This window comes from Nannospalax galili, unplaced genomic scaffold, assembly GCF_000622305.1.
Source record: "Nannospalax galili isolate Female #2095 unplaced genomic scaffold, S.galili_v1.0 scaffold582, whole genome shotgun sequence".
NCBI lineage: Eukaryota > Metazoa > Chordata > Mammalia > Rodentia > Spalacidae > Nannospalax > Nannospalax galili.
The window spans coordinates 2,011,495-2,036,650 of record NW_008349130.1 but is presented as its reverse complement, the minus strand read 5'-3'; the positions used below and the strand labels follow the sequence as shown (position 1 = coordinate 2,036,650).

The 25,156-nt window shown below is 38.9% G+C and overlaps 1 protein-coding gene and 1 pseudogene across 16 annotated transcripts in view; both read right to left on the bottom strand.

The window, feature by feature from the left end:
* Dst (dystonin) overlaps positions 1-25,156 on the bottom strand; it is a 489,235-nt gene that overhangs the window by 301,861 nt on the left and 162,218 nt on the right. The window lies entirely within an intron of this gene.
* On the bottom strand, positions 18,537-19,263 carry LOC108491465 (annotated as a pseudogene).

The following is a 25,156-nucleotide window of genomic DNA, read 5'->3' as shown; positions in this document are numbered from 1 at the left end:
CTAGAACTCACTACGTAGACCAGGCTGGCCTTGAACTCACAGAGATCCACCACCTGCCTCTGCCTCCCGATTGCTGGGATTAAAGATGTGCACCACAACACCTGGCCCAAATCAATTTAATTTTACACTTAAGTCACTTGAGGATCTGTTCCTCAGGGGTCACGTGGGCTTGGGAGGAGCTCCTGGCTCCTTTCTTTTACCAGTTCCATCTATGTGAAGATAAGTCAAAGGTCCTGCTCAGCCATGTCTGGCTTCACTTGGAAGCATGGATGAGATGTTTCCTCCGAGTTGACCCTCCTCTTTGTAGACTGGACACTGGTTCAAGTCCATCTTGTGGGGTCTCCATGGCCTCCCCGAACAAGAGGACAGGTGACTCACCACAGTTACAGGACATTCTGAGAGATGTTCCATAGTCCCCTGGAACTTAGTCAACCTTGGAGGGCAAGGGGCAAAAACTGTCCTTTAAGTCCCTCTGACCACATTAGTATAGGCCTCAAACTATGGCTGTTAAACATCCAATAAGGTTAATTCTACCAGTCTAGTACTTTTAATTATCATGTGCCAAAAATATACAATGAATTCTTAAGGAATCAATATTAAGAGCAACTCAATTAAAAACTGAGCAAACAGTCGGAACAGTCAGCTCATCAAAGAAAAGAAACAGCAAATAAGCTTATGAGAAGATTCCCAGCATCAGATGTTTTTAGAGAATTACAAATGAAAAGAAGGAGCAGCATCCACTAGAGCGACTGACACCACAAACAGTGACACCAAGGGCAGCAAACATGAAGTGGTAGGAATGCTCTTGCTGATGGGAGAAACACAAAGCCAAACAGCCATGCAGGAGGACAGTTCCGCAGATTCTTATAAAACTGAACACAGCTGTACCAGAACGTCCAGCAACCACACTCTTACATATTTACACAAATGACATGAAAACTTACATCTACACAAAACCTGCACATAATGTTAGGAATATTCAAAGAATTTTATTTATAATTAACAAAAACAATAGACAAAACCAAGATATTCTTCAACAGATGAACAGATAAGCAAACTGCCGTATACCCATATAGTGTCTGGAAATGAGAAACAGTAAATCAGTGGGAAAGAACCTTAATGACATAACTGAGAGAAGCTAGTTATAGAAAGTACATACAATCCAGCTCCAACTATAGGACCTTCTGGAAAAGACACAAATAAGCAAAACTGATCTCAGTGGTTGCCAAGGTTTGCAGAGCGAAGAAGAGAAGAATAAGTAGGCGGAACAAGAAAATCTTGGGATAACAATGAAACTATTCTCCCTTAAGCTATCATGGGGGATGATGGATTTGTGTACTTGCCAAAATCCACAGAACCGTTCAACACCCTAAAGTAAGCTATGGGTTTCCATAATAATAACATATTGATATTCGTTCCTTAGTTTTATTTTATTTTTATTTTGGTTTTTTTCTTTTTTTAAGATACAGTCTCCCTGTAGCCCCAGCTGACCTGAAACTCACTAAAGTAGACAGATCTGCCTGAGATTAAAGGCTTGTGCCACCACACCCAGGAACCAACTGGTTCCTCAGTTTTAATGCACCACACCAATTAAAGATGCTAATAAGGGGCTGGAGAGATGTCTCAGCAATTAAGAGCACTGCCTGCTCTTGCAGAGGACCCAGGTTTAGTTTCCAACATCTACATAGCAGCTAAGACCTGGCCTTAACTCCAGTTCCTGAGGATCTGTCGCCCTCTTCTGGCCTCTGGGGGCATTGCATGCACATGGTGCACTTACACACATGCAAAACATTCATATATATCAAATAAAAGTAGTCCCCCATTCACCAAAGAAGCTTATTTTTGCAACAGATGGAGGTTAGTACTGAGTACCACAACTGGTCACACACAGAGAATAAGTGTCTATGAAATGCCTAACCCCAAATAACAAATCAACCATGGAACCACTATACCTAAGGTTCATGGAACATAGTGGTACAAGGGGTACAGAGAATGCTAAGGCATCTCTCAACTCTCATCGGAAGCTTCCTCACCCACCCAGGGCTCGGGGACCATTGAAGAAGAAGGGGCAGAAAGATTTTAAGAGCCAGGGTAGTGCATGTCCATAAGAAAACAAAGTATTCCAGGCCTCTGGGAACTTGTTCATATGAACTCACAGCAATGGTGAAAGCATGCACAAGACCCATGCTGATTCAATCAGACAAAACCCCCATCCTTAGCCAAAGAATTACTGGTAGCTGATCACTGCTGGATGAGGGAGAATTGATCTTCTTTAAAGGAGTGACTCTATATAGACTGAGCAGGCTCCAGTGGATGAACTCACACTGTGAGACAGTTGGGTACACAAACTTGACTCTATAGGCCTTAACATATATGACAGAATGCATGAAGTAAGGTTGGTGGGCCATGTGAGTGCAGAAAGGGGAAAGGGTCTAGATATGATTAAGATATATTGTATGAAATGCCAAAAGTTCAATAAAAATATACAATGAAAAAGAAAAAATAGTCTTGTAAAAATTTTTGAAGATGAAAGATAAAGGGAAATCTTTCCTATCTGCCCAATTTTTCTATAAGCCTGCAACTGCATAGAAAGCATGGTAATTTTTAATAAAACTTATTCCTATTGTCAAAATGCTTATACTCTTCCAACTTTATACCTATATCATGTGCTTCCAAAATGAAATTATCACAAGGTATAATAGTAATAGAAATGATATAAAAAGCCATGTATAAGAATAGCAAAAATGTTGCTAACAAGTTTTGTAGTCATGTTCCTGCTATTTTATGTTCTTGCTGCATGTGAACACGTACTTGGGAACACTTCCAACACGATTTCATCAGTGTCTGCTCTCTTATTACATCCCTTAAAAGCACAATGGTCATCAGTAAACCATCAACTTGATAAGGAAACTGAAGTACAGAGACGTTAAGTCATAAAAGGTCCCTGCTTAATGATGGCATAGCCAGGACCCCGGCACCCACTATGTTGGCTGTAAGGCCTTGTGGTCTTGGCATTACCCCATAAAGTATGATGTAATTTTTGGCTTTTTAAAGATTTGTTTTCATTATTTTCATTTATGTGTATGTTTCTCCATCTGTGTGACCGTATGCCTTGTGTGTATGCCCACAGAGGCCAGAAGAGGGTGTTGGGAACTGAACTCAAGTCCTTTGGAAGAAGGGTAAGTGCTCATAACCAGAGCCATCTCTCTAGCCCCTGGTGTAACTTTTGTGTAGTATGTTATCTTCAAGTTGTCAATGCATTGAATCAGCAAATACAGCATAATAGTTGTCCCAGTTAGCTTTAACTATCAACCTGGACACAGTTTAGAGTCATTTGAGAAGGACATCTCCACTAAGGGACTGCTCAGATCAGAGTGGCATGAGACATATCTGTGGGGGATTGTCTTCTGTTGATACAGGAGGGCACAGTCCACTATGGGCAGCACCATTCCCTGGGCAAGTGATTCTGGGATGTATAAGAGAGCCAGCAAACAGCATTCCTCCATGCTTTCTGCTTCAAATTCTGCTTGAGTGCTTGTACTGACTTCCCTCAATAATGGACAATAATCCATAAACTGAAACAAACCCCCTTTCCCTAAGCTGCTTTTGGTTAGAGAGTTTTATTCCAGCATCAAATGTAAGCTAGAAGAGTAGTTAACCTTGAAATTAGCTTACCATAACAAGAACAACAAAAAATCCTAAATAACTACTATTAGTTTCAAACCCTCTTAATGAATTAAAAGTCAGAGAATGAGACTTCCTATTTTTTTTTCAATGCAAAAGTTCTATTTATAAAAATAGCTCTTCTGGTTAATTTAAACAGAGCCTTAAGCCTATCATATCCCAAAGTAATTTATCTTTCAAGAGCAAATCATTCAATTACTACAAGGTATCTTAACCATAATTTCTGACAACTGAATCTCTTTAAAATGAAATGCAATCATAAACTTTACCTCAGAAAAAACAGATATTGGTCAGGTGTGGTGACACACACCTTTAATCTCAGTACTCAGGAGGCAGAGGCAGGAGAATCCCTGTGAGTTCAAGACCAGCCTGTCTGGTCTACATAGTGAGTTCCAGGGCTATAGAGTAAGACCTTCTCTTTTAAAAAAAAAGCTAACAGAGAAACTTAAAACTGGTTAAAGTGCAAAGAATAAATAACTATGGAGTGCTTAGTCATAAATCAAACATCAATATTACACTCCTTCCCCAAAGCTCAGGGACCATCACAGAAGAGGCAGAAGAGGGGGCAGAAAGATTGTGTTCACACAAGATCAAGCCAGTTAACAATCAAAACATACTGTATGACATTCTCAAAAGAATGACTAGAAATATTTTTTAAGAGAACAACTAGGTATTACTTTAAAAGGTCACAAATTCTTTAGTGGAGGTAGAAGGTAGGAGGGGTGGGAGGCACTTAGGTTGAAGTTAAGCCTCTCAGTAAGGCACAGGAACAACTGTGCCCTACACAGGAAAAGTGGTCCAGCTGATATTCTAGATCTGTGTGAAATGTGATAGTTAAAAAATGCAGTGTCACTAAAGGAAACACTACAATTTCCTGTACTGAATACAGAGTATTAAAGTGGTGCTGTGAAACCAGTTTCTAACGTTTCTACATGTATGTAACTCAACATCAAGTATGCATCAAGTCCTGGGTCAAAATATTCAGGCCTATGTAATCCACTATAGAGCTGCATCAGAGACTGTACCTGTGAGACACAGGGACAGAGGGAGTATTCATACTCCAGTGAGGAAACATAGGCCAATGCCAGTATTATTAATAAAATGTCTCCAAAAGAGAAAGGGTAATGAAAGCAGGGCAGACTGGCATGCCTGCATGTGGGTTCCACGCTGGGTTGAGTAATACCAGGAACACTGACATGTCAAAAAATCTCGACTTAGAAAAGACATATATTTTTAGCTTTGTGGGAGCTGGTGGTGAGGGCAGACTTTTGTTATATAAGTACTTCATCATCTGGTAAAATCCAGTGTCAGGTTTATATTAAAAAAACACATAGCAAGTTTTTCAATATAACATCTGAATTATTTCACATTAGAAAATAAAATAAGTTATTCCCTAGATAAATAATAGAAATACGTTTCTAAAAGTGACAATGTTACATTAATGAAGCTGTACTACAGAACAGGGGGCAAAAGGACTATGGCAGAGCAGGAACTTCACAGGATCCAAGTCAAACAGCCTCAGCCAACTCCACTACATTCAGCAGGTGAGTCCTGAGCTGGACCAAGTTAGGCCCTTGCAGAACCTACATTTTTATTTATTAAGTACAAAAATCAGAGAATAAACTATATGATCTTTAAAACTATCAATTATTTTATTCTAAATTCTAAGAGTACATCAAAAGTAAGAGTCTGGGCCAATTAATAGAATCAAAAAAATTAAAATCACTACTTTATTCTGGAATAACCTAACGTGACATTACATACATAGGTCAAACCTGCTCAAAAAGGCTGCTTCCACCAACACCCTGCGTCCTCGGGGTCACTGTGGGCTCCAGTCCCCGATAATGTATACCCTCACTCATAAGCCTTGCTGCACCAGGTTTCTACTTGGGCGCCCACTCCCTCTGGGGAAAGTACACTGCCACACGTGACCATGTTTTAGCCTCTAGCCAATTCTAAGCAAGGAGCAGAGGCCTGCTGACCACGCATGAGAAAGCATGGAGAGACTCGCCAGCCCGGCGGAGCCTCCAAGTCCCTACACATCCTGTCTGCCACCTCACATTTTGTGAGGTGGAGGCTATGGAAGGTACTGCTGGTTGGTCTGTCTGTCTGTCTAAGACATATTTGTTTTTGTTTGTTTGAGACAGAGTCTCCCTGTAGCCTCAGCTGGCCTAAAACTCTTTATGTAGACCTTGTTGCCCTTGATCTCACAGAGATCGGCCTGCCTCTGCCTCCCCAGTGCTGGGATCAAAGGTGTGCGCCACCACTCACGGCAGGACTGCTGACTTGGGGATAAGCTTTCACTTTTAAACTAGCCACATGAACGACTTGACAAAACTAAAAACTATACCATAAAAAATATTGCTATATTCTGTAGTAAAGTACAGTCTTGGGAAATGAGAAGGAAGCAGAGGACAGGAGAAACCTTCCCCTATAAAAACAGGGAAAGTCTACAGTTAGCATCTTTGAAAAAAAAAAAAACAAAACACACAGTATATGGGGCTGGAGAAATGGCTCAGCAATTCAGAAGACCTGAGTTCAGTTCCTAGGACCCACATAGCAGCTATGTGAGCTCTGCATGTAATACACCCAGGCAAAACACCCATACACATAAAAATAAAAATAAAAATAACCCTTTAAAATCACAGCATAAACACTGCATTTAGAGACATAAAGTAACCAACCATGAGAAACACTAAAACATGATTTCAAATGACTTTTAGTAATAAAGCGGGAAAGGGGAAAAACAGAATATTGCTTATTTCACTATAAATATTGCTATTTGAGAACTGTGTGTAAATATAATGTTTAAATTAAATTTTTCAAATTTGAAATTTTGAAAAATTCTAAAATTATTCGAAGATTTTTTTATCTTGATATTTACTTTATTACAAACATTTTTCATTGACTATTCTAGTTCATTCTTAAATATTTTTTTAATTTTAATATTTTTTTGTGTATGTGAGGTAAGTGCACCCATGTCGTGCAATGCCCACGGAGGACGGAAGAAGCTGTCGGATCACCTGGAACTGGAGTTACGGGCAGTTGTTAGCTGCCATGTGGGTGCTGGGATTCGAACCAGGATCTTCTGCAAGAACAACCAGTGTTCTTAACCACTAGTTAAGAACCTCTAGTTCATTCTTTTAAGTGGCATGTAGCACTGACTGCCCAAGTATATGATAATCAATTTATCCATTATGATATTGATTGACATTTATTTCTAAAGTTTCTAAATTCGAAGCAAAACTGTATGATTAAAAGAATTCTTGGGGGCAGGCAACCCAAGTGCTATTCCCGGGACACAAGCAGTGGTAGGAGTGAAATGACACCTGCAGGCTGGCTCTGACCTCCACAAGTGCACCCTCGCATGCACACCCTCCCCCCCAAAGTAATAAATAAATGAAAAAAAAAATTAAGCACTCTTGGGGCCCAGCAGTTAAAAAAGCTTGCTACACAATCATGGAGAACGGAGGTCAGATACCAGTACCCACTTACCAAGCCAGGCATCCCACAAATGCTTGTGACTCCATCTCCAAAAGGTCCAATACCCACTTCTGGCCACCAGTCACATGCACCTGCATACAGTGTACACACTCACATGCACACACAAACATAAATAAAAAAATATTTTACAGTATTCTTATCTACTTCCATGTGTGAAAATTTTTCTTCTGTTTAGTTGTTTTCAAAACTTTGGCCTTATGTTCCACTAAAAAATTTGTAGCCCCTTCTCATGTTTTAAAATTATACTCCAGATCAGTTTGGATTTAACCACTTTCCCCATAAGCATCCTCGTTTTGTCTAGGATCCCTTCCAGAATACAAGGCATGTAAGTTGTCACACTACCACAGTCTCAAAGACTGCATTTCAACTCTACCAGCAAAACCTATATTGTGATTACCACATATTAACTTTACTGATTGGTTCACTGTGATGCTTTCACATGTACATACATTGTGGTCTCTGTTCTATCCTCCCCTTCCCTCCCCGCAACTCTATTCCCATCAAAAACTCTTGGCATTCTTCTTGTTGTTTTCACAGGAGAGAAAACAAGGCTAAACATTTTAACTGTCCTAGTCTTCACAAAATGAGGAATTTAACAAGATAATGATGAGAAAGGGCCCTACACACTTTGCCTACCATGCTGGAAGGGAGGCTATTTTATTTGTATAATAAGCTAATCGACTATCAGAAATGTCTTCCCTTACAAAAAAACTGAGGGAGAATTAGAAATGTCATCCCCCTGAACCCCAAGAATAAATAACTTTCCCTTTGAAGTTACACAAAGAAACCCAAATCTTTCACCTGTTCACATAGTACTTGCACATAATAAAATGTCTGAGAAACCCCAGGGAAAATTTATCATTAAGTCCACAGAAGCAGTGATATAGTTTGCCATATGCTCTGATCTTACTGATGCACATCACATAATAATTAAGGGAAAAGCTAAACCTGATTTTGAATTTCTTAATATCTACTTTTATTTATTTTTTCGTTGATTTATGTAACTTTTATATTTAAGGACTAATCAGAAAACAGAATTGAAAATAGCACTGTAAACAGAATGAATGACATTAATTCATAGCAAAGAGTTTTATAAGTAAAGTTAATGAGCACACATAGCATACATAATTAAAATTACATTTTCTGACCACTGTGAATAACAAGCAAACATTTTTTTTGTTTTATAGATTTGGGAAAGAGATTCCTGTCAATGTTTTAAACTTGGTAGCAAAAGGAAATTCCTTAGCAAATACTTACTACTTTAACAAAATGCAGTATATAAATTATAATAAATATTTCTGTTTGAGCTTCACCACCACTAGTTTTTTGATAAACTCAAAACATCATATAGGATTCAGCTACTAAGATGTCTACCAAATATTGACAGTGAGTACTAGGTAGACTCTTAACAAGACCTCAAGACAAAGACATCTTTTAGAACAAAACGTGAGTTCATGGGAGCATACTGATTTATATTATATAGCACAGTACCCTACTTTTTAATAGTAAGACCTTTCCCTTGCTCTGCACACATAACACCCATTGATACCCCATGGGAGCCCGAGAGCCATGTGGCCTCTTATAAAGGGAAAAATTTATGTCTGCTTTTGAATGCTGCTTGCACCTGGCAACCAGCCAACCCAATATAAACATCGGCATTCATGAAGTGCTGGATAATTCCTTGTCTTTGGTGAATTCCAGACTTTTGAAAAGGTCAAAATTCAATTTGAGAAAAGAGAAATCGTTTATACTTAAGAAGGCAGAGAACATACAAAGGATTTCATAGAGCAAAATCAAGTACAACACTTACAAGTGACCTAATGGAAGACTACAGGAGCTGACATGAACATCTATGGAATAGCAGCTGCCATTTGGGGGTATTTATGCACTAAGCACTGAGCACTGAGCTATCCGCTTTAGACATTGCCCTTCTAAGGTCTCAAAAAAATTCTCCAAATGGGCATTACATACATTATAAGGGTGAGGAAAGTGAAATTTGTGGTAACTGAAGAGCCAAAATCATAAACCACTTCTGTTCTTAAAACAAGATCCCTAGCCAGCCGTGGTGGCACATACCTTTAATCCCAGCACTGTGGAGGCAGAGGTAGATCGCTGTGAGTTTGAGAACAGTCTGGTCTACATACAAGTTCTAGGCCAGCTGGGGACTACAGAGAGACACTATATCAAAATAAAAAATGAACAAAAACAAAACGAGGATTGCATACCATTAACTAGGAGAAAAGAGATAACAATATTAACTGTCTGGAAATAGCCTAGCATTTAGAAACCATTTTTAAAACCTGTGCTACAGTTGGTCTTTCTTGACCCTTTGTTTTCCAGGAGAGCTTTAATTCCTTTCTTAAATTTAATAGTAGTGATATTACAATTAAAACACACCTTCCATTTTTCTAAGTGGTCAGAAGAATCCAAAATATAGTAAGGAACCATTTGCACGACAGTCTTTGCACAATTTAAATACAAACAACTATATTTAAGGTGAAGGCTACCATTTCCATCTGATATAATTACCAAACTTTCACACATCCATTTCCCAGCCTGCTTGAGGCAGAGCTCCTTTCCAAATGTGAGAGGAGGGGTGCCATCTCTCCAGGCCCCCAATCTGAATCTGACAAGTGCACCAAGCTAACCAGGCAACTGGCACCCAATGGAGTAAGCACACAAACATTGCTCAGAAGTGTAGAAAAACTCCCTTACAGCTGTAAGACAAGAGGGATCAGAATGCAGTTGTTCAGGCAGCTGTGATTCATGAGAGCACCAAACAGCACGACTTCAGCATCTTCCTAGCCCAGTCACCTAAGGCAGGAATCATGCCACTAAAAATGAAGGCGGCTTTCCCAGCATGAGGATCCAGAAAAGAACAAAAGTCTAGGGTCGCGACCTCATTTCCCCACTTCTAACGTTCTGCATAGCCTACAGACAACCAAATTTAGACTTCTAAATTATCACAATTTAGCTAGGTTTTTCTTCCCATTAATCTGGGTATGTCACTTTTGAAATCAGAGTTTTCATTACAAAATCAAGCTATGGAGATCCAGGTTATGCTGTGTGCTGCATAACCAACAGCAAAGTGCAACAAGTGCTCTAGCCACAGGCAGGTGCCACACCTGGATCTTTGCTATAAATAATGAATGCTGGGTAGTCAGATCATCTGGGATTCCTCAATTAGAAGGATATACACAATTATCGAATTCTGAGAGGCAAATTACCTTGACTTAAAAATAGAGTTCTGGGGAAAAGATATAATTAAACAAGATAAAAATAAACTTTAAAATTAAGGTATTAAGGCCACAATTATACAGGGGTAAATTATTTATGCAAATAAAATTTCTCAGTGATATACTCAGAGAAGGAATATGAAATCCTCTATTTCCTTCTGTAAAAATTCTCCATTCCATCTGGGAGTGGTAGTGCACGCCTTTAGTCCCAGTACTCAGGAGGCAGAGACAGGTGGAGCTCTGTGAGCTCAAGGCCAGCCTGGTCTACATAGTGAGTTCCAGGCCAGCTGGGGTTACAGGGAAACCCTGTCTCAAAAAGAAAAAAAAAAAAAAATTCTCCATTCCCTAGGCCTTTTAAGTATGTTTTAGTCTCTCTTTAATTTCTGTTTCTTCTGGTCTTTGTACTCAGGGTTTCACTCTGTAGTCTAGGCTGACCAGGAGCTCACTATGCAGTTCAGGCAGGTCTCAAACTCATGGCAATTCTCCTGCCTCCCCCTCCCAGCTGCTGGGATTACAAGCCTGAGCCACCACTCCTGGCTTCTTAGACTCTTTAGACAACTAAAATATAGTCACCTGAATTTCTGTGGCAATGTAGACTATATGACAGAAGCGATGATGCTCTCTTTAATGAGCACACCAACCCAGATCCATTAAATACTCTTTTAAAAAGGAAACAAACATCACCCTATGAAATCAAGCTCAGTCCTGCCCAGATGCTATTAGAATAAGCTTCTCACTCTGGTGGTAACAATTACCAGTAATCCCTCACAAATAAGAATTCCCTCAACTGAATTCTGTCATCCATCACACACACACACACACACACACACACACACACACACACACACTGCTTCAGAAAAGGTAGAATCAGGCCAGATGTGATACCTCACACTTGTAATCTCAGAACTCTAGAGGCTGAGGAAGGAGAATCTCCTTGAGTTCAAGGTTATCAGGGCTACACTCTGAGTTCCAGTCCAGCATGGGTGGGCTACAGAGTGAGATCCTGTCTCAGAAAAACCAAAAACTAAATTAAAAATTAGAACTAACAAGTTTTGTTGATAAATTTTTGTATGTAAGACTGAATTCTGTTCCCACCCTATGGCTCCACTTTTTCCTTTATCTTTTCTTTGTTTTATGCCATTATTAACTTTTTGTTTTCAAGTGATTGGGTCCTGAATAAATGTCTCTTATAGGAGTGTCTGACTTTGTTAAGTTGCAAGACTTTAAGCCAAATGATTCATTGAAAGCTGAGACTGATTAACTGGTTTTTAATTCACTGTACAAAAATGCAGAAATCATATGGACCTCTTTAAATTCTGAATTCTTTTTCATCAAGCATCTTTTGTGGTACAAAATTGTGAGAGTTTTGACTATGGAGAGATCACTTCCGCATCTTTAATTTCATAATTTTAAATATTTAGGTAAATATATTCTTAAGTAAATATATTCTTATATTTACTCATTAAACTTAATTACTTTTATAGTCTTGAAAACAAATTCCAAAGAGCAGACAGAGTTCTTGAGCTAACTCGAGCCATAATTCATAAATCATGTATACTGTGTAGTTTCCAAGGAAACCAAGTCTGCTGGGACGGAGAAAGAAGTGAGGGACCAAGAGTTCTCCTCTCCAGTTTGGCTTTGTAAATCAAAGACCGTCCTCCTGACTTTGTTTATACAGAAACAAGTTAAAACAAGAGGTCTCTGGAAAGTCAGAGATAAAGTTAAAGATAAAATTTCCAAGAAGGGTTGTATACTTGTGATAAGGTCTCACTACGTGGCCATGGACGTTGCTATGTAGACCAGGTGGCTGGCCTCAAACTTGCTGTGCTCCACCTGCCTCTACCTCCAAAGTGCTAGAATTAGAGGCATGGGCCACCATGCTGGGACTATGCAGTGCTGAGGATGGATCCCAGGGCCTCATGCATGCGAAACAAACACTCTACCAACTGAACTACAGCTCCAGTTTCTCCATGTTATCTTAAAAAAACAAAACTCATCACAGTACTTGGGAGGTAGAGGCAGGAGAATCTCTGTGAGATCAAGGTCAGCCTGGTCTACATAGCAAGTTCCAGGTCAGCTGGGGTTACAGGGAGACTCTGTCTTTAAATAAACAACAACAAACTTCAACTTGTTATGAGCTATACTTTCAAAAGACTATCTCTGAGCTACTACAATAGCTTTATAAGTTCTTAAAGACAGTATTTCACATTTAAGAACATACACACACACACACACACACACACACACACACACACACACACATATCCAGAGAAAGAGAGAATACATAAGGAAACTGATACACAGATGACATGCATGCTGTGGCCAGGTCTAGTTAGTTAGGAAGCAGAATATTTGCTCCAAAACCAAAACTAAATAAAATACAATGATTAATGATTCAAAAAGAGTAGAGTATTTGTCAATACAGAATATTCTTGAAGCTAAATTGCAAATACATAAAAATTCAGTCACCAAGAAGACAGAGAAGCCACAAAGAAGTCTCACTCCAGAGAAATCACTTGAAAGATACGTAAGAGAGACAATACCAATCAGCAAAGGCTATGGCTCAACAGTAAGGATAAAGATTGTGTTTTCACAACAATGGACTTTCTGAATTCATAAGACTTCAAATAACAAAAGAACCACAAGCTAATGTAGGTAATAGCAAATTACCTTCACATCTCATCCTTACAACATTTTAAAACAAAAACATGGCCCCATTTTCTCTGCACTCCCCCATAAGTGAGGCAAAGTTTAAAAAAAAATACATGTCCTGTGCAAGCACTTAAAATATACTAGTCTATTTGGTGGTGCCCGATCCACAAACCCTGAAGATGGGTGATGGTGAGGCAGCCTCAAATCTCTACCAGTTAAACTCAAAAAACAAATGTAAAAGACATCAGACGGACAGAACACTCAGGATATCTTGTACACAACAGCAAGATTGGAAAACCAAGGAATAGGCTGAATGGGGGGGGGGTGGAATCAGTGGTTCTCCTCACCGACAATATTGGAAGAGTGTGTCAACAGCCACCACTGTGTGGGGTTAATATGAGCAGAGAAGAAGCTCAGAAATTAAGAGTGTGGCAGCACTCAGCCAAGCTGACCAAAGGGGAACCCTGTGCAGCTGCCACAGTCCATCTGCCAGGCTGGACAAGAATAAGAATTTGGCAGAGATAGCTATCTCTACTCCAGGGTGAAGTGCATGATGATGAGGAGGGCAGTGACTCTTAGAGCACACTAGACTTGTCCTAGTCACAATGAGAGGTCTTTATACACGTTATTTCATTTAACCTTCACATGCAATGAGGGATAATCCCTATTTGACAGATGAGGAAACTGCAGCTGAGAGAAGTTAATGTACCCAAGATCATTCAGAAAAGAGGCAAAGTCATAGCGTGAATCCAGATCAGAGATCACAGGTTGTGCCCATTTGATCATTGCAATAGCACACTTATATACATTGCTATGAGAAATTAAAGGAGACCTAAGTAAACACTGAGTTCATATAGGTCAAAAGAGTCAATATTATAGCTAGCTGACTTTTCCCGAAATGTTCTACGGATTCAATATAATCACCATCAAAACAATAGCAAACACTCTGTATAAATTGATAAGCTGATAATAAGATACACAGAGGAAATAAAAAGAACAAGAATTGTCAAAACTAATTTTTAAAAGAACAAAACTATAGGATTCATATTATCTGACTTCAATATTAGAAACTACAATCATCAAAATGGCAATGATATAAACTAGTCACATGGGTCAATGGACCAGAAGAGGATCTAGACACACCAGCTTGTGTCTTCTGGACAACAGATTCTTAACAAAGGTGCCAAGATAATGCAATGGATGGAAAAGTAGTCTTTTTAGTTGGAACAACTAGACATTTATTCATATGTACCTAGAATCATATATAAAAATTAAGGTAAAATGTCTAGAATAAAATGACTAGAAAAATGTATATGAAAATCTTTATAATCTTGAGTTGAAAAAATGACTTCTTAGATATGAATCACAACAGAAAAAAAAATTGGTCAACAGGACTTCAAATGAAAACAATTCATTCTTCAAACTGATTTCTTCAACTTCCAGAACCAGGCACAAGACGGCTTCTCACACAAGATTCCCCAGTAAGGAAAACACCAGTCTCCTGGTGGATCTACCAGTCTATTGGGTTAGTGCACTCTTTTCACAGTGTGTCAATAAATGAGCATTTGGCTAAGGCATCATCCTTTCAGAATCTGCTTACCTAGAAGGCCAGTCTCCCCAGGTGTGATTTCTTCAACTTCCAGAACCAGGCACAAGACGGCTTCTCACACAAGATTCCCCAGTAAGGAAAACACCAGTCTCCTGGTGGATCTACCAGTCTATTGGGTTAGTGCACTCTTTTCACAGTGTGTCAATAAATGAGCATTTGGCTAAGGCATCATCCTTTCAGAATCTGCTTACCTAGAAGGCCAGTCTCCCCAGGTGGTTTGTTTGTTTATTTATTTATTTATTTATTTATTTATTTATTTATTTATTTATTTGAGTTTTTTGAGATAGAGGTTCCCTGTAGCCCTAGCCGGCCTGGAACTTGACCAGGCTAACCTTAGTCTCACAGAGGTCCTCCTTCCTCTGCCTCCCAAGTGCTGGGATTAAAGGTATGAATCACCAAGCCCAGCTCTTATATAAGACTTGGAATTTGCTTCCCCATCAACCTCACAGCCTCCTTCACTTGAGGATAGGATTTCCTGTTTTCCTTCATCTTGACCACCCTTCTTTGGGAACCTCACTAGATTAATGCTCCTGTTGAAATCTGGCACTCAAATCCAGTGTTTGGGTCTGGAATGTTCTAGAGTTGAGTATCAAATGAGTAAACAAATGATGTAATCTGGTCATCATCATACACAAAAACTGTCAACTTGTGCTTTTGTTAACACAGTGTCAGTTGTGTTAGCATTTCCAAAAGGAGTTTCCAGCTCATTGGCTTGGAGGTGCAGGCCTGCATCCAAAAGCCCCTGGATTGATCAGCTGACTTGATGATGCCCAAACCCTACCCCAAAGCCTGTTAAGAAGGTAGCACACGAAGAGGGGGCAATGAGAAATACATTCTGACCATGCAAAGAGAAGCCTCAATGGACCAACCTACAAAGCCTTGTTTCTCCTGGGGACTGAGGGTGTCAAGTGCCCCTTAGTGCTGTTCAGCACACAGTTCTAGTTCCAGAGCTAGAAAGATGCTTCAGCTGTTAAGAGCACTGGCTACTCTTCCAGAGTTTGGTTCTTAGTTGGCTCCTAGCACCCACATAGCAGCTAACACTCTTCTGTAACTCCAGTACCAGAGGATCTCATTGGGCCATAACTTTATCTGCATACTACCCTAACCACCAGCAATGTCTCATAACTACTATAATTATTTTGGAAAACCAGTATCATGTTTTCAAAATAAAAAAAAATCAACTGCAGTAAGTCGTGTTGATTTTTTTTTCAAAGACACAAATCATTTTGGGGGTGTCCTATTGGACCTATTTGCTTTACTATTTCAAGTATGCACCTTGAAAACAAAACTGAACCATTCAGAAATATAGTCTGAAATGAACTAATCAGTAATGAGAAAAAGCTTATAAAACATGTTTTCAATTCTCATGAACCAAATATTCAGGGAGAAGGAAAATAATGATGTACATTTAACAGGTATCTTTTATTGTTTCCTAAATTAAAATGAAATTGTATATAATTAAGTCTCACCAACATTTTTAATAAAGGAACCAATGGCCGTGGCTACTCATAACCAATATTAAAAAGTTAGTAATTACTATTCAAATTAAATTTGGCTGCCCATAATTAACAATAACTAGTCTATAATTTATTTCCCTTCAGTAAGCTTCAATTGAAAGTTTCACATAAATGAGACACTGATATTTTTACAATTAGCAGATGGAGCACAATCTAATAATAGAAACTGGACAGCACTTTCAACCACCTGCTGGGAGTCTGTGTTCATTAGTCAATGATGAGGATTTAGGTAATTTTTGAATAACAGTGAGCTGGCAGCTTTGTCACTGAGGCTTAAAGTGATGGTAGACACTGACTGTCTGATGTGGATCCTGTGGTGTTGCACAGCTGCCCCAACCACCCAGTGCTCTGCCCCTCTGGGCTGCCTGTAATGTGCACTCACTCAGCATCGGATGATGAAGGAACAGCTGAGCAGCAGGACTCTGCGGACTATACTACAGTACACTGCTGGCCCTGCTCCCCAGCTCCACTCCCTCTCCTGAAAGACAATCTTCTGCCCTGTGATCTATTCCTTTGTGCTCTCCCATAAATCTCCAGATACCACCCCACCCCAAACTCCTTCTATTTCTCCTACTCCAAATCAGTCTCATTAGTCACAAATATTTAAGGAATGGAGTATCAGGGACCAGACCTCAGTGGCCCTTCCCAGAATGAAGCATAGCTTCTAGATCTAGACCAACATATTTTTCTCCTACCCAGAGTCTGAAAAGAAGTCCCCAAACCTTCCAATGGCATATTAAACAATCCTGGCCCACAATCCAGCTATGTGGGTGGTAGCATACACTTAATTTTTAAATGAATATTGCCATGTTATAGGTATTATATTTAGTATGCAGTAAAATATTATGAACTTAAGAGGTTAGAGTCTCCAATCTGCTCTCCCTTATAACTTAATTCAAATAAAGAAATGCAAATTAAAATACGTAAGCAGCTGTTTGCTTGATGTCACCAAACACTTAAACTCCCACCTTTCACATAAATATCTGATAAAATCATAATAAATGTTCCCATTAATGGCTGACTATGGCTAGGCACTTAGTAAAACTGACTGTCTCCTATCTTCAGCTAACACTGAAAAAGGGTGATATAGTTTGGATCTTCAATTATGAAAGTGTAACTTTTAAAAAAATCTTTCTGCTTCATTTTCATCTAAAAATATATAAACTGTTTACATTTCAACATGCCGATCTTTAGTTATTTCGGAAACAGCACTTCTTACTTATTAGTGTTTCACTTTCTTGTACTTGTGCTGTATAGCTGCACTTGGGATAGGCTACAGCAAATAAAAGAACAGCCTGTACTGTGGTTATAAACAGCACCCTGTAGGCGCAACATTACACTCAGGGATAACATGGTACCACCTGGCAGATACTGTTAATAACACAATGAGATTATAATGCCAGTTATTTGTTTTTTGTTGTTGTTTTTGTTTTTAGATTTTTTTTTAATTAAAGATTTATTGAGAATTTCATACATGCATATAAGGTGATTGGATCAAATCCATGCCCATTCCCTCCCCTCTAACTCCTCCCATATCTCCCCCATCACTTTTTTCTGATAATTTCATGTACTCTTTCTTCTTCTTTGATTGATTTATTTTTATGCGGCTTTTGGCTACTCTAACATTCCCCCCTCTGAAGACGTAACCCTAAAATCTTTTAAGGATTAGATACAAGCTCCCAAATACTTTCAACATTTTTGGCCTCTGGAACAGAGTATGTTCTCAAACACTTTCAACATTTTGACTTTTAGCCAAAAAACTGGCTACTTTTCTTTGGGGTCTTTTTACCCTAACTGCCTAGCCAATTCCTACCTCCTATTCTTACCGCACCTTCCTCTGAAGAAGTTACCCAAATCGCCAATAGGGAATAGAGACGCAGACCGCTCTGATAATGCCAGTTATTTGTTACCACATATAACTATAAACATCCTAATTCTAAAAAGTTTCTTCTCCAATTGGTAATAATATTTTATGTAAAAACTCTTCTCCTTTCTAAATTTTGCTTCAATTGTCTAAGACAATTGTCTATTATAAGACAACTGTCTATTACAATTGTCTATTACAAACTACAAATTTAAACTATAATTTCATCATTTTAGTCAGGTGATAAGTGCTGCAAACTGCTTGTTCAAAAGTGATCCCCACTCCAATTGCAGAGTAAGGATCAGAAATATCTGACTGACCGATCCATTACTAAATAAACCCTGAACATCTCTTAAGAAAGACACACTGTAATTTCAATACACAGCAATGCGGAGAGATCTTGTCTCATAGACTAGTTTCCATTTAGTCAACTGTTTCTGGCTGCCTCAACTGAGACAGATACATTTACATTAACTGGTTGCACCTGAGCCTTCCTTGTGAGCAGGCTTGGGTGTGCAGTGCACTAGGCAATTGTCCCTCACCATGTGCTTCTCACCCAGTTTATCAGGACTCTCTCTCCTTTCAATGCATCCCATCCTAAGAGAAATGTGACAGGAAATATAAGAGGAAATATAATTTTTCCTTATATACTCCATGTGGTCATTCCAGTAAGTGACCACCAAGTCCATGGCAATGTCATTCCTCAGAACATCTGGCACTTCTGAACCAGTCCCTGCTGTGCCTTTTCCAATTCAATCTCATCCTGGATTGGTTTGCTGGGCCTCTACTTTGCTTCCAGTTGAGCACATTTTTGCTCACTGAGTTCATCAATAAATTCTCCAACAGAGGCACCATGTTTTTTCAATTACACTGACCACTGACCCTACTATTGAAATGGTAGAGACAGTCTCTGGGGTAATCAACTTTCTTCAGATATAAAATAGAAGATAAGTCCAGTTCCAAGTATGTAGGGGTCCTGTTACACCAGTTTTAGGGTAAGGGAATTGAAAGAATTCCTCAGGGGTCAACCCATGACCTACTTTTCCTCCATATTGGGGAAGAGGCCCTAAGAGAAGGCAGACATCCTTGTTATCTGTAACACCCCTGGTCCCTGGTCCCAGGACAGCTGCAGCTGTGTTCTTCAGACACTGGGCAGGCTGCTGTGGACATGGCAGAAAGTACCATCAGGAACAGCATAATCAGTGAAGGTCTCAGTACCTGTCTTTGCATCCTGTGACTCCAACCTGAGACTCTGTCCTCAGCTTTCTAGCTTTTAAAAACCTAATCATGGGGCTACAGAGACGGGTCAGCAGTTAAAAGCACTTGCTGAAATTCCAGAGTTCAGTTCCCAACATCCACGTTGGGCAACTCACAACCTCCAGGGATCTAGTGCCCTCTTCTGGCCTCTGTGGGCAACATCACTAAAATGTACTTACCCTTCCCTGTAAAATGTGTGAACATTTTCTAGAATGTCAACATTAACGCAATGATGAATGGAAGTAAACTAAAGCAATCTGCCAGATTCACAACATTCTACTACCCTGCCACAAAATAAATAAATAAATAAATAATAAATAATAAATAAATAAATAAATATCCAATGTGTCACAAAAAGGAAACTGCAGCATCAAGCTAATTCCGGGTACTCTGAATGCACATGTTTTATAAGCCATGTCTTCACTAAACAGAACAGGTATCTTACCCTATTAAGGTCAGGTGACCAGGTACAGCTATCTGAAGGAGTCCAGGTCAGCTTATTCTAGAGATATTTGTATATGGATATTTTGTGCAGCACTAGTCACAAAGCAAAATTACAGAAGCAGCCTAAGTATCAATCAACAGATAAATGAGTGGGATATATATATATAAAGGGACTTAACTCACTGAAAGAAATTATGTCACCTTCAGGGAAATGGATGGAATGGGATGATCATTGTATTAAGTGAAATAAACCAGTCTTACAATGACATGAAAATATGTTTTTCTCTCATATGTAGAATGTGAAGGGGGTGTATAAAATGGTCATAAAAGTAAAAGAAGTATTAGGGATATGAGCAAGAAGTTTCTAGGGAAAACAGCACCTTACACAGACCTTCTGGAAGGCCAATTAACTGATTGCAACTTCAGCTATTATGAAGAGGTTGGAGTGTTGAAGGTCCAGAGTCTAATTATAATTTATCTTGGGATATCTTTTACCAAATTATAGCTTAAGAGTTATTCCTTGCCCACCTCTGTGTGTCTGACCTAACATCCATATGACTAACAGATAAAACCTTTTGGAATGTATTAACAGACCACAAACTTCCACTAACTCAAAAGCTGAGAATGTTACCAGATGGCATCTCAGGCCTATATAGCAATTTCTCCACTTTGCTATAAGCCACCTACCTAATATCTCTATTTATGAATTTGAAAAGTACCTTGATTTATAACTTTCTTTGTTCTGTTACTATGAAAACTTCAAGAAACTAATACCTCATGAAATTTGGGGTAACCTGAATCTGTGTTCTTGGGTCGTGGTCACTCATATTTGGCTCTATAAGAAAGTATCTCTTAACCCCTTTGAGGTAAGAGTTGTGTTTTTGTGTTGAAGGACTATGGAAGGGGAAAGGGGGAGAGAAGGGTTTATAAGAAAGAGTAACAGATGGGGTGAATGTGAAAAAGATGGACATACATGGGTGGATGGAAAGAATGCAATGAAGCCCCTTACTCTGTAAAATTAAAAATCAGTATTTTTCAAGGAACAGGAGGCAGTCCCCCCTTCAGGCTGGAAGGTCTTTCAGGTTCCTAAGGAGCCCTAACCAGCAGGAAGGGCAGTCCTCCCCTGATAAGGTCAGGTGACCAGGCACAGACCTCCCCCCGCCAGAAGCAGCATCTTAATTGGACAGTGACTGTCATGAAGATGCACTGCCTCACAGTAATAAAGTGGACACTGACTCCATTCCACAGGCTCAGAAGAAATCCTGAGAAAAGTCCTGTGGGGTAGGAGGTGGAGCTCAAGTGATATTTATTTACTTTAAATATCTTTAAATATTCTGAAACATTTCTGCTAAATAGACATTTTTAATGTGAGACATTGTTGAAAACATCCCATTCTGGCACAAAACATGGGATTGCAAGTCACAATACTGTTGAATACCTTTAGACCGCAGAAGAATACATATCAAAATAACTCCAAAGGCAAATATTCTTGCTTTTCATTTGAGATGTTACTTATGAAGCAAATACTTAACTTTTTTCTTTTTGAGACAGGGTCTCCTTGTAGCCTCAGTTGGCCTGGAACTCATTCTGTTGATCAAGTTGGCCTTGATCTCACAGAGCTCTGCCTGCTTCTACAACACAGGTGATGAGAACCTATCTCACATTTTTCTTTTAACATTTTTGATTCCTCTATTACTTCTTAAGAAATGCATATTTACATAAAGGAAATCCAAATGCTAAGAAATATTCTATCTCATATATCCTGGAAATCAATATTTTACTATATTGTAAATAAATAAATATGAATAATAAAATTAGTGTCCTGTCATAAAAAGTAAGTTAAAATGTAAATTTAAGAGCACTTTTCAGAAAAAGTTCCTTTTCAAATTTTTTTATTTATTTTTATGTGTATGAATCTATTGCCTGCATGTATTAAGTGCACCTGTATGTGCAATGCCCACAGAAGCCAGAAGAGGGTGTTGGATCCCCTAGAGCTGGAGTTACAGACAGTTGTTAGCAGCCATGTGGGTGCTGGGAATTGAACCCAGGTCCTCTGCAAGAGCAGCCAGTTCTGTTAGCTGCTGAGCCACCTCTCCAGCCCTAGTATTATCTTATTCTAACCATTTAAGTCAATACGTTTTATTATTCTTTGAAACAAAGCCTAAATATGCTTTTTGTGTTATTAACTCAAAAAAAAAAAAAAAAACTGATCCACAAAGAGAACAGGGAATGCAATATTGAGGATCTCGACACACAGACAAAATTACATTTAAATTGTGATTTGTTGTTAAATTTTTACAAACAAGCCTAAGTTCAGGCAGGGAAGGGGTGCTTCTATATTAAAGTACAAATTTCAGATTTGTAACTGAGCAAAGAAAACATTTCACTGTTAATATTATTTTTACCACGACACAAGATATTTTTGTATGAAACACGATGCTAAGAAGCAAAAGAAATCTGATCAAAATCCTTCCACAAATGGAAAGATTCAGAGAATGACAAAATGCTTCTATTTGGAGATGTCACTGCATTAACAATTAGCAGAGACGATCTTGGTGACAGAAACAGCACCTGCCACTACCAGTTTTTCTGAGCTGGACTTGGTCTCCTGTTAAGTCAAGGAGAGGCCAAACACTTAACTGATGCGCATCTCTGTCCTGTTCACCAAGTAGCAGCTTCCTATAGCAGTCTCTGTCCAGTGACCTTTTCAGCCTAATTCACTACACAAGAGCCATCAAAAGAAAATGTCGATAAATGGAAAACAAATTCTCTTTGCTCATGATTTTCCTTAGGATATCAAAGTACTGCAAAGGAACTGGAACAGTAGAGTTCCAAAAGTGATGAACAGTGGAGTTCCGTGTGATTTGAAGGATTACTATGTGTGGGCTTAAACAAGTCAACTGTCCTTTCTGTCTCCTCACCTGTAAAATGGGGATGGTGACAGTGACCACAATATTATTATACCAGTTAATGTGGCTTATACAAAGCATTTAAAATAGTACTCAGGGGTTGGAGAGATGGATCAGCAGTTAAGAGTACTGGCTGCTCTTGCAAAGGGCCTGGGTTCGATTCCCAGACCCACACAGTGGCTAACAACAGTCTATAACTCCAGTTACAGGAGATCCAACAATCTCTTCTGGCCTCCATGGGCATTGTACAACATGGTGCACTTACACACATGCAGGGAAAACACTAGACATTAAAAAATAAGTAAATCTTGGGCAAAGACCAACTGTTCTCAGATAAACCTTACCTAGAATAAAAAAAAATTTGAAAACAGTACTTTACAAGAGTAAGTTTCACAGAAATATCAGCCTAAAAAGGAATGGTCAAGAAAGGAACAAAATATGGACAGAAAATGGATCCAGTGCTCAAACCCCTAAGATGCACTATATAAAGATTTGGTTCTTATTTTATTCATGGCTACCCATCACATCAATGTACACAAGTGGAAATTTGATGTTTTGGTTGTTAGCCTTTAATGGCTGTGCTATTCCTCCAGCCCTCAAATGGAAATTTGAAATATGAGATGTTTACACCCATTCTGTCTTTACAAAAAGGACAACTTTATCATGCCTACATTGGGTAAATTCACTAAGCACTGTATTTATCTGGCATTAGTTTGTCACCTCTTTCCAAAAATGAGTATGACCAATTCAGGCAATTTTTAAACCACAGTAGACATGCTCCACTTTTAGAAGTGGGTAAAAGGTCTGTGCACATGCCCTTTAAAGATGATCCCACAAAGGGGAATGGAGGATATCTCTGAGGCTGGAATCCCAGCACTCCCTCTTCCCCCAGGTTCAAAGCTGACATCAAGAGTGCAGGTGAGGTAACACAGGAACAGCTGACCCTAACAGGAGGTTATAAAACATTGCAAATATTCGATTTCTCACCTTCTCATTCAAAAATCTTGTCCAATAATGACGCAAACAATATCCACTATATTGAATGAAAAGCACCACAAGGCTGTTATGTAAGATTTATTTTAATCTTTCTTAACAAGTACTTGCTGTCACCTACATAAACACAGACTTTTAGGAGACAATGATTATTTCGTACAATGTCAGTATTTGTTACAAAACCTGTGGTTTCATGTCCTGACTGAAAATAAACAAGAATTGAATAACTTATTTCACTTTTCTTTCGTCTGCTTTCCATGAGAATTTAAGGTTCTAACAATAAAATGTCTGCACAAGGCTGTTTTAACCAAAGTGGCAACTTTCAGGTCAAAGAATAAACACCCCAAAGTGAGCATTCCTTGACCTCATTAATATTACAGTCCCTTTCTCCCTACAACTCCATAGTTAACACTTGTATGCTCCCAATTATGAATTCAGTTCAATAACATGAGGTGAACACAGTCACAGGAAATAGGGGGTTAATGAATCTAAAAATCTACAGAAAATGTTCAACTAATCCTTTAGAGAAGAGCGAGACTTGTTTCCACAGCCCCCTGATGGGCCCCACTGAACACTTAAGAGGCTGCACCCACTTCACAAGGACCCAGCAGGTACAGTCTGCAGAGCACTGTGAAACCAGGGTGCCTGAGAAGACACACATCTGTATCCCTAATGTATTACCATAGCTCAACTGCACAGCAACAGCACCGTTTGCTAATCACTCCGGTAGCTCATTGTAAGCATCCCAGAAGTTTATTAACAAGTCTTATCTACAAAACAAACTATTGAAGGAATCTCCTACCATGCACTGGGCTGAAGTGCTGATAGTTAGAGAGGAACAGTCAACAGGCCTCAAATTCTCAGCTGGAACAGTCTGTTTCCTTTAATTTAAAATTCCAAATGCTCATAGATTTATTCTAAGTAGAAGAAAACTACTTTAAAAATAAGACCTTTGTGGACTGGAGAGATGCCTCAGCAGTTAAGAGCACTGGCTGCTCTTCAAGAGGATCCAGGTTCGATTCACAGCACCCACATGGCAGCTAACAACCATCTGTAATTCCTGTTCCAGGGGCTCCGACGCCCTCTTCTGGCCTCTGCAGGCTTTGCATGACACAGGTGTACTTATACAAACACACAGGCAAAACACATACACATAAAATAAAAATAAATAATAAATTTTTAAATTAAAAATAAATTTTAAAATATAAGACTGTATTATTTTTGCTTTTATATGATTTTCAGGGTCTTTTAACTATATAAAGTACAGTTTTTTAGCAATAATGTTCCTATTTAATTTTTTTCACTTCTTTGATACCTAAAATCTTGTAGTCTTTGCTCTGTTCTCAGACTGTTCTGAAAACCAAGTGCTGCTATAGCTTGAGAAATCATGTACAGAGACTCACCTCCTAAGTGGTGCCCAGACTCCTGAACTACAGAAAATATAAATATTTTGATTCCTGTCAAAGAAGAGTACAAGGAATTAAATA